The 8,724-nt window shown below is 40.3% G+C and overlaps 1 long non-coding RNA gene across 1 annotated transcript; it reads right to left on the bottom strand.

The window, feature by feature from the left end:
* Positions 1-4,165: 4,165 nt before the first annotated feature.
* LOC118166129 lies at positions 4,166-5,900 on the bottom strand. The gene is made up of 3 exons (XR_004750359.1): positions 5,782-5,900; positions 5,590-5,669; positions 4,166-5,132 (listed from the first exon to the last, which is right to left on the bottom strand). It is a non-coding gene; the product is annotated as an uncharacterized LOC118166129 (long non-coding RNA).
* Between the last annotated feature and the right edge of the window lie 2,824 nt (positions 5,901-8,724).

Below are 8,724 nucleotides of genomic sequence, written 5' to 3'. Positions count from 1 at the left end.
CCATTCACAAACCTAGGTTGACTGCTGCTTCCATCTTTACCTCACGGAAGAGGATGGAGTTTGGAAAAATGAAGAAACAAGTAGGAGTAAATCAGAAAAATTAATAAGAAAACCAGGGAGTGAAAAAAGGGAAAACAGAAAAGAAAGCATCATGAAAGAATTATAAGGGAGAATGATTTTTCTATCAAAGAGGAAAAGAAAAAGGAAAAGGGAAAAAAGAGACAAAAGAAATATTAAAGAAGACAAAGTGGGTCAGGGAAAGACGAATGTCAGGCCACTGGGTTTTGTGTAGCTCCACGTGTGGCATGTTATGCAAATAAACAGTTTTGCATGTATAAGAATACAAACATAAGATTAAAAAACAAATTAGTATCAATTAGAAGTATTAGATTAATACAATTTTTGAATGAAATCTTGTTTTTATTTACAATAAAAGCTTCCTGTAGATATAGCTATGACTGTATGACCTCACCTGAGTCTGAGAAGGATGTGTCTCCTGGGGATAGCTGGTACAGCCTCCAGTGCTCATGTAATCTTCAGCCCCCTTGATGAGTCTGAAAATTAGTTCATATTATAATAATTACATGAGTTAGGAGCAGAAGGTTTTCAAATACAGGATTCCATGAATGGGCCTGATGGTTTGTGTACACACCATGTTCTGGAACAACATTTATAAGATGTAAGCTTAAAGAAGGAACAGCTAGCTCTTCCACAGTAACTCCAAGTGTAAAAGCACGGTCTGTAGCTGAAGGAAGCCCTTCTCTCATTCTTAGTTTAATCCACTTGCACCGCGTTCAGTGTAATGTTTCCAACATCAGTCCCTTCACACAGGAACATTTACAGCTGGAATGTTAATCACTCTGTTGGGATGGTTTCAGCCCACCTACAGGTGGAAAGGCCCAGATGGCAACTACCAATGACGTGAACTAGGTCCCAGGCATCACTAGAGGAAACAGGCATGGTAAGCATGCACCATCTGTATGAGAAGAGCTTAAATCCATTTCAAGATCTAGAACCCAATGTGAGAGCTGATACTTAGCACTCACCTGAAGGCTCATGTAAAATGATGCTGTTCAACCACAGTGACATTGGCTCCTTTTTCTCCTGTTTCACTCCCCAAGATCACTGCCATCTCTCACCACTCCTTTCTGGCTAGACAGGTAAAAAGTACTGCCTTGCTTTTAGGAGCGAGATGCTCGTTCTGGGAATTAAATAATATAGAGATGGGCTTTCTGTGTTCCAAGAAAAATAAAGAAGGATGAAAAAGAAACACTTTTTGATTTTTACCTTCATAAGGATAGCAGTCTTGCAACTGACAAAGTTTCTTAGCTTGAGCAGCTGTGTAATAAGTTCTCAGAATAGGGGAACACTTATTTGACTCCCAACTATCATGCATGGCTGGATGTCTTTCATAGTGTTTCTGAGCAGGATGGATACAGGTATGTTACAGATGCAACTGCAGAGTGTTCGGTGTCCAATATGTCCCACCTACCTCACATGCAAGCCCTTGACCTCACTGTCTAGATTTGTTTCCAAACACTCATAGTTAATCTATGAGTAAATAAAGTAGAGAAGACCAGAAAACTGATATGATTTCTGGGAGCAAATGATACATGATAGACATGGAGGTGAAAGTAGCAGCTGTCAGCAGTTTCTCTACTGAAGGCTTGCACATTTTTCAATGTACTGAACAACAAGGTAGTTCTTGAAATCAATGTGTTAAATAGATGGAGTTAAATACCATCTTACTTCACACTGAAAGCACATCTGGATTCCAGCTAGTCAAAGAAAAAGAACATGTGTGGTAAAATAGGTGGCACTCACATTGTGACTGCTTATTACCTAGACTCTAATCACAAGGAGAAGAAGAAAATGAACAGTTAAAAATGAAACACACCGCATGTCCTTTTGGTATCATGGCACAGTAAGTTACAACTTTCCTAATACCGCCTGTGAGTTCACACATTGAAGGCCTTTGCATGTTTCACTGCTAACTTTATATTTCTTGAAACATACTGTTTTCCCCAGAATTTTAGCATTATTACCATGGAGATTTAATGCATGGAACTATTTATAACATAGGTAATGAATATCGAATAATTTTGTATCTAAATAATTTAAAAAACAAAGCAGCAGAACTCAAAGTCTATCTTTGGAATACCTCAAAGATACTTCTAAGGACAAAAGTAAGCATAGTTACACTTATTCATAGTTTACTAGTAGATTTGAAAGTGTTTCATGCTATACAAGTATGGCATCTAGTTTCTTTCTAATATAACTCCCTCCCCCCAAAAAAATAAATAATGTCTTCTTGTTCCTCATCATTATTCAAAATTTTGTCTACTTACAAACTTAGAGCATTGCTGGGATTTCTGTCATTCTCACTATACCTTATAAAATTATTGTCTACTGTCATGGATTTTTTCCTTGTCTTTTGTTTCTATTATCATTTTTTTCTGTGCTTGTCACATTCATTCTATTTGTATTACTATTTTGCCACTTCCCATTTTTTATGACTCCAAATACAATTCATTATTCATATGACTAATATAAATTATTTCTAATTGCCAATTTTATTTTACCACTGAAATGGGATGACATTTAGCCAAATATTTTCTTGATTGTGAAACTTGTTTCTTTGGTCCATGACTGAAATAAATGTCTGTATTTAGAAGGCCAGGAGTAAATTTTAAAGAAAACCTCACTCACATCAACAAAAAAAAATACCCATATTTTATCCAAGACTAAGTAACAGACAAATATAGCTGCCTGTTTTGTACAATATATCCACATTTTGTTGCATCAGAATGCTACAGTCAGGGAAATAAATTTGTAGGTGAAAATATTTAATTGCATGTTAAATACAGTTTGTACTATTCTAACTGAAAAATATGAAACCGAGTATTAAGAATCATTAGTGGTGTATGATAATTAAAGTCTATACATAACTGAGGATTTCTTATCTGTAAGTTTACTGTAGAGAGCTCATTGGATTTCTAAAACAAATCATTGGGGACTGGACAAATGATATTTACACTCTTTTAATTACCCATTGAGATTAGTGTTTGTGGTCTATGTAAGTAGGTCACAAACATAGCAATGGAAATTAATCGTGCTATAGAACGGCAATGATTCATATGTTTTCTAGTCATAATTCTGGTAGTGTTTTCAAGATAAGCCTCCTTAAATAATTTATTTTTAAGAAGATCTATTAACAACATTAAAAGGATACTTAAAAAACAGAACAAAACACCACTCTCAGTGGAAGTCATTTCTCTCTGCATTTATCAATTTTTACTTTGCTGTACAATTGTTACCATTTTAAGAGATACAGAGTCAGCACTCCATCATATATGCTGTCTGTGAAGAACGTATGCCCTTAGCTGATGCTTTTTTTCCTTTTTCATGTAGAATGAATGGGACGTATGTCACTAGGAAAGTGTTCTGAGCCTATTTCTTAAGTCAGCTGTTACGCCAAGTTCAATAGAAAGGTGCTGGACATGGGCACACACGTGTAATTTTTTTTTTTACCGTGCTCCAAACTTCGTTACTTTGCAATGTTCTTGCTCTCAGACTGTTCTTGCAACAGTGCTGGCACAACACAATGCTCTGCAAATGTCAGCAAAGAGTCCTGCCACATGCTGTAGCTTCTGGCAGCCCCCCCACCCCCGTTAGGCTCAAAAATCACACAATTTTAAGGAATTACCAACTGACATGGGGTTATTCTTTCATTATGCCCATTTGTTTTAGTTATTACATTAGTTCCATTTCCACAGTCATAGTTACACTAGCATATCAGCATTTCCCACTTCAGCTGTTTTCAGTGCATTAAAAATTACTCATAAATATTGTTTCATGATCAAATTTGGCATAACTTGCTTTACAGGTCAAGCAAACACATTTTTCTTCCACAGACTAAAAGCAAAATCTGTTTGATCATATTCAAGCTCTTCCATTAGTTGAAAAACATTTAGGCTTATTAATTTGGAGACAGTGTGCCAAGTTCGGCTGTTATTTATACCACTGTTAATCCAGAGTAGCCCAACTGTATTCAGTAGATTAGTTTGAAGTTATATCTGTTTCTATTAAAAAAAAAAAAAAAAAAGTTAAAATTCGCCCCTCTTAGCCTTTTTCAAAAAAAAAAACAACGGGGGGGGGGGGCAGGGGGAGAGAAGGGTGGGAAAGGAGAGGAAAGAAACACTCATTAGGAAAGCTTGCCTGCTCATTTAATGGTCAGAATGAGTTGGTGTGTGATGCTTTGTTGCTGTGATACTTGCCCCAGGAAGGACAGCAACTGGAAATGCAATTCCCACTGATATTTCTGCATTTCCAGTTCAGCTATGAATATATTTGTATTTGATTTATTGAGTAGCAAGAGGAAACTGGTGTCTCAAGGAGTAAGGCTGCCTCTCCTGAGTAAACTAAGCTATTTCACATATGGAAGCAGTGATTAACACACGGAGGCAGTTTCTGCACTACGTTCAGACACAAACCATCTAGATCACAAGAAAACCTCGAAGGTAAGTTTAAGTATTCTGAAACCTGATAACCTTTATCTGGCGCTGAAGGCATTTCACAAGATCAAGACCTGGCATCAAGGTGTCTTCTCAGCCACATCTCTTGCTCAGGAACACAATGCCTTAACATCTGCAATGAAGTTTTAGAATACTTTGATCCAGGTCGTGTATCTGGGGATCAAACACATCATGTTGGAATAACTCCTTGGTAGGTTTTCAAGGTTGCAAATACTGAAGAGCCATTCCCAGGGAGGTCTCAGGCCACTGCACATTACTTAGAGGATTTCAAGACTCCACAGCTGCACAAATCCTTTAATTAAAATTCCTCTCTGCACATTTTAAGGTAGGTTATGGTGTTCTTGATGTAGATAGGTTGGTTAACTGTTCCTTCCCTCTCCTGCTCAAAACCCCATCAGCTTTGACAGGTGATAGTAGCCACCTCTGCTACTGAGCTGCTTTTCTTGGCACCTTTTTGAGTGTCTGCAAAGTCATATATCTCTTTGACAAGGATATTCCTGCTGCCTTCTGTTTGATGGCCGTGCCACTGACGGATTCCTTCTCCAAAATCCAGCAAGGAAACCCGTCCAACCCAAATGAAGATCAATTGCACTGCACCTGAAGCTTTGATAAATACTTTTGATCGACCAATAATGACTAATTGCTTTGGGAGAGCACAGTAACTTTGATGACACTCATTTATCAGACAAGGGAGAAGAGAAACTTGGACCTTTATAGCAAAGTCAGCCATCTCAATTTAGCACCTATATTTTATTTTATACAGAGTAGGTCAGCAAAGAGAGCCACTGCTACCCTGATCAAATGAATAGGTAAGCCTCTCTGAAGGCTGAATGAGTAGCATTAATGTTATCTCAAAATTCATTTCATGTTCATGCCCATGGGAGAATGATCCTGTTTTAGGGAATCCAGCTGGAGCTGCACTTCTCTCAAAACTGAAATGGCTGTGGCTCAGGTATGGACACTCTTACCAGTGGTCCTTACCAGTGACTCAGGGGGACCTTCCCAAAGAAAAGCCACAGCTCTCCCTACCTTCTGCTGGAAACGTAGCACCTACCTGCTGCTCCAGCTGGTTCTGCCACACAGCACAGGACACCCCTCGGCTGCAGTATCCAGGCTGACCTGCGGGTGGAAGTCCTGCAGAAGGAAAAGGGAGGCACAGAGGCAAGTTTCTGAGACAACTAAAACCCAAGAACATTACCAAGGCCCGAATGTGGCATTGCTCTGGAGGAAGCAGTGGAAGGACTACCTTGCCGTCCTCTTCTGAGGCACACAGTAGTTGTGCTTCTGTCCTCTCCCCAGGTGTTAGTGAACCAAAGGCACTAAATGGGTGCAGCTGCACAACATGGGCTGGGGAAAATCTTGCCATATGTTAAAGCAATGCTGAGCCTGAGAACTTCTGCGCTGATTGACTGCTGTTGTTATTCCAAGATCTTTTGACATGACAAGGACATCACATCAGGACTTTCTGTGCTGGCTGCTATAGGCTTCATTCCAGCTGACAGTGAATTAAACCTCAGTGTTTTCCTCAGATTCAGGGCTTTGGTTTACAGTCTCTGAATTCAAGGTCCAGCAGCTGAAGACCTTCCTGCATTCATCCTGCCTCTCTGCTAGGGATTAGCAGGGATGGCAGCATGGACTTTGTGTCTGCTCTTAGGTGCCACAGCTTATGTATGGGCTGATGGATCAATTTCAGCCATCACTGCTCTAGTTCATGCTGTAGATTATGGCTTCATGCTGAGTGCTAGCTCTGAGACCTAAGGAGCAAATGCACTACCTGCTCTGTCCTTCCTGTGCTGCAAAGTGACACCTGATCTCGGAAGGCATGGCAGTCAGCAGGGTGATAATCTTTCAGTTACCACAGAAAAACTGTTCAGGACTGGAGGATCAGAGTGCTTGGACACAAGAGGGAATGAGCAATTGTCTCTGTGGTCAGCTCGCTATTGAATTTACCTCTGTCTGCTTACACATCTCCATGTAGCTCCAGAGAGGAAGCAACTTAGCTGACACCTGCAAGATTTCATGCCATGCACAGACTTGGGTAAAATACTCTCCATTTCAGGGTTGTGGCCATAGTTGTTGACAGCCTCCAAGACAAACCTGCTTGGCATCCAAGGGAGAAAAGGCTGCACCAGACCTCTCCCTTTGTATTGAAACACCGGGTCTGAGCTGGCTGGCCACAACAGCCGATGCTCCATCTTCATCTGAGCGGGCTCCATGGGGTTTTGAACAGCCACCTGCACTTAGGGAACCCGAGTCAGACTTCAGGTGCCGTGGGTTGTTGTCACCTTGCAGGTCAAATGCCTGCAGGAGAGCAGCATCTACGGCAGGGATGCTTTAAAGGTGTACACATTCACCACATACAATGCTGCCTTTTACATTGTGATAATATATTTGCCACATTTACTTTAAGCAGTGGGTGATATGAACTTAACTCGTCCCAAGACAGTTCTCAAAGCCAGCTCTATATACATAGATATATAACTCTCTTGTCACCGTTAGCACAAAAGAGCATACTGATGAGTACGTTCAGATCCCAAGACCTGGGTTTTACTTTCTAAGGCTGCTGGTTATTATTCCAGCAAATCATCCTGACATTAAGAGCACTGCCCCTCAAAGAGCAACCTACAAAAGCCCCAGCCTGATCCTTGGTAACATGCTGCTGATGTTATAGGAAGTACAGGGAGGAAAGCAAAATAACAACAAAAAAGCATGCATGAACATTCCTGTAATAATTCCTATCTAAATGATAAATAATTAGATAATATTGATTGACCTAGGAAGCCAACAGCTCCCATGGGTTCTTGGTGAGGCACCTGGCCTCACCCTCTGGCTCAGAGGTGAGAGGCTGTTGCCGTCCTTGCAACCCCTGTGCTCTGCAGAGAGAGATGCTGAGCACCTGGTTCTCTCCTGGTTTGGTCAGCACAGTTATTCCTAATAAACCAGACAGAAAGGGTGACAAAGCCACTTAAAGAATTATGTGAGAAGGCAGTGTGAGGTCTGTTCCCCTTGCTTGCTTACACCAGTTTTACCACAGAAATCAACGCCTTTTATGTACCTATGGATAAAGCAAACTGAAGTGATTAGCTCAGTACGTAGGGTCTAGACCATCAAGGTCCTTTAATATAAAAAAATGTAATTTGTTTATGACAGATGACATGACAATGCTTATGACAGATGACATGACAGTGAAAACTATCGTCCCTGGTGGATCTTTCTAGTACCCTTCTCTTCTCCACGCTCCTACCACTTAAGCCTGCTGAACGTGCATACACGTGCCAGTATTTGTGCATAATTATTGTCATAAACTTGTGCAATGTGAACTGCAGCTACAAAAAGCAGGTTTTACGCTGCTCGGTGATAGCCTTTTCCTTACAGTACAACACATCAGAAGTGGGTTAGAGAAAGAAGCAGATGTATTTGTTTGCACTTCTGCAGTGGATGTGTTAGGAATGAGCACTGGCTTCGCTTGTTGGAGTATCTGGAAGTAGATAGGCACATCTTCTCTTCCCAAACACCTATAAACAAGAAACAAACTATAAATTAAGGGGAGTCAGTGGATACTCTTTAGGCAGATTAGAAAAGTGGTAAATAGTTGGCAGCTGTTTTCCTAGTTTTGTGATGTCTTTTCCTAACATTATGCCTCCTATTCAGAGTTTAAAAATGAAAGAGGAAAAAAAGCTTTGAATAGAGACATTCTTAAAGGGGTCACAAGTCTACAGTGCCATGGATATGTGTAGCTGTGGCTGATGCTAGCTGCTCAAGGAATGGCACGTGCAGCGGGAGCTGTCTTTGGTGAACTTTTCCTGCAGGTGACAGCTCTGCATGCAAGGGTACAAAATTCTTTAGATTTTTTTATTTAAAACATTATTTTAATCAGCTAATATTACCTCCAGTAGAACCACTGGCTATCCTGGTCTTGGAGGAGAGAGCCTGTTACCATGTTATTCTGATAAATATTTAAACACTCAACTATCAAATTACAACTCAGTATTTCTTACTGCAAGTGGTCTCTAGCAATGCACTTTAAATTACCCATTTTGTACCGTCTTCACAAACAAAGCAATTCTGGCCAATGGCAGCAATAATTCAAAACAAATACGTATTTGTTTCCAGAGCAAAGTAACAAATCTGTGCCATCCTTAGGCCACGGACTTACAGTTTCTGGAATTGTTCTCCCAGATTTTTCATT

This window comes from Oxyura jamaicensis, chromosome 4 (genome assembly GCF_011077185.1).
Source record: "Oxyura jamaicensis isolate SHBP4307 breed ruddy duck chromosome 4, BPBGC_Ojam_1.0, whole genome shotgun sequence".
In the NCBI taxonomy this organism is placed as follows: Eukaryota; Metazoa; Chordata; class Aves; order Anseriformes; family Anatidae; genus Oxyura; species Oxyura jamaicensis.
This window is presented reverse-complemented; position numbering and strand designations above follow the sequence as displayed.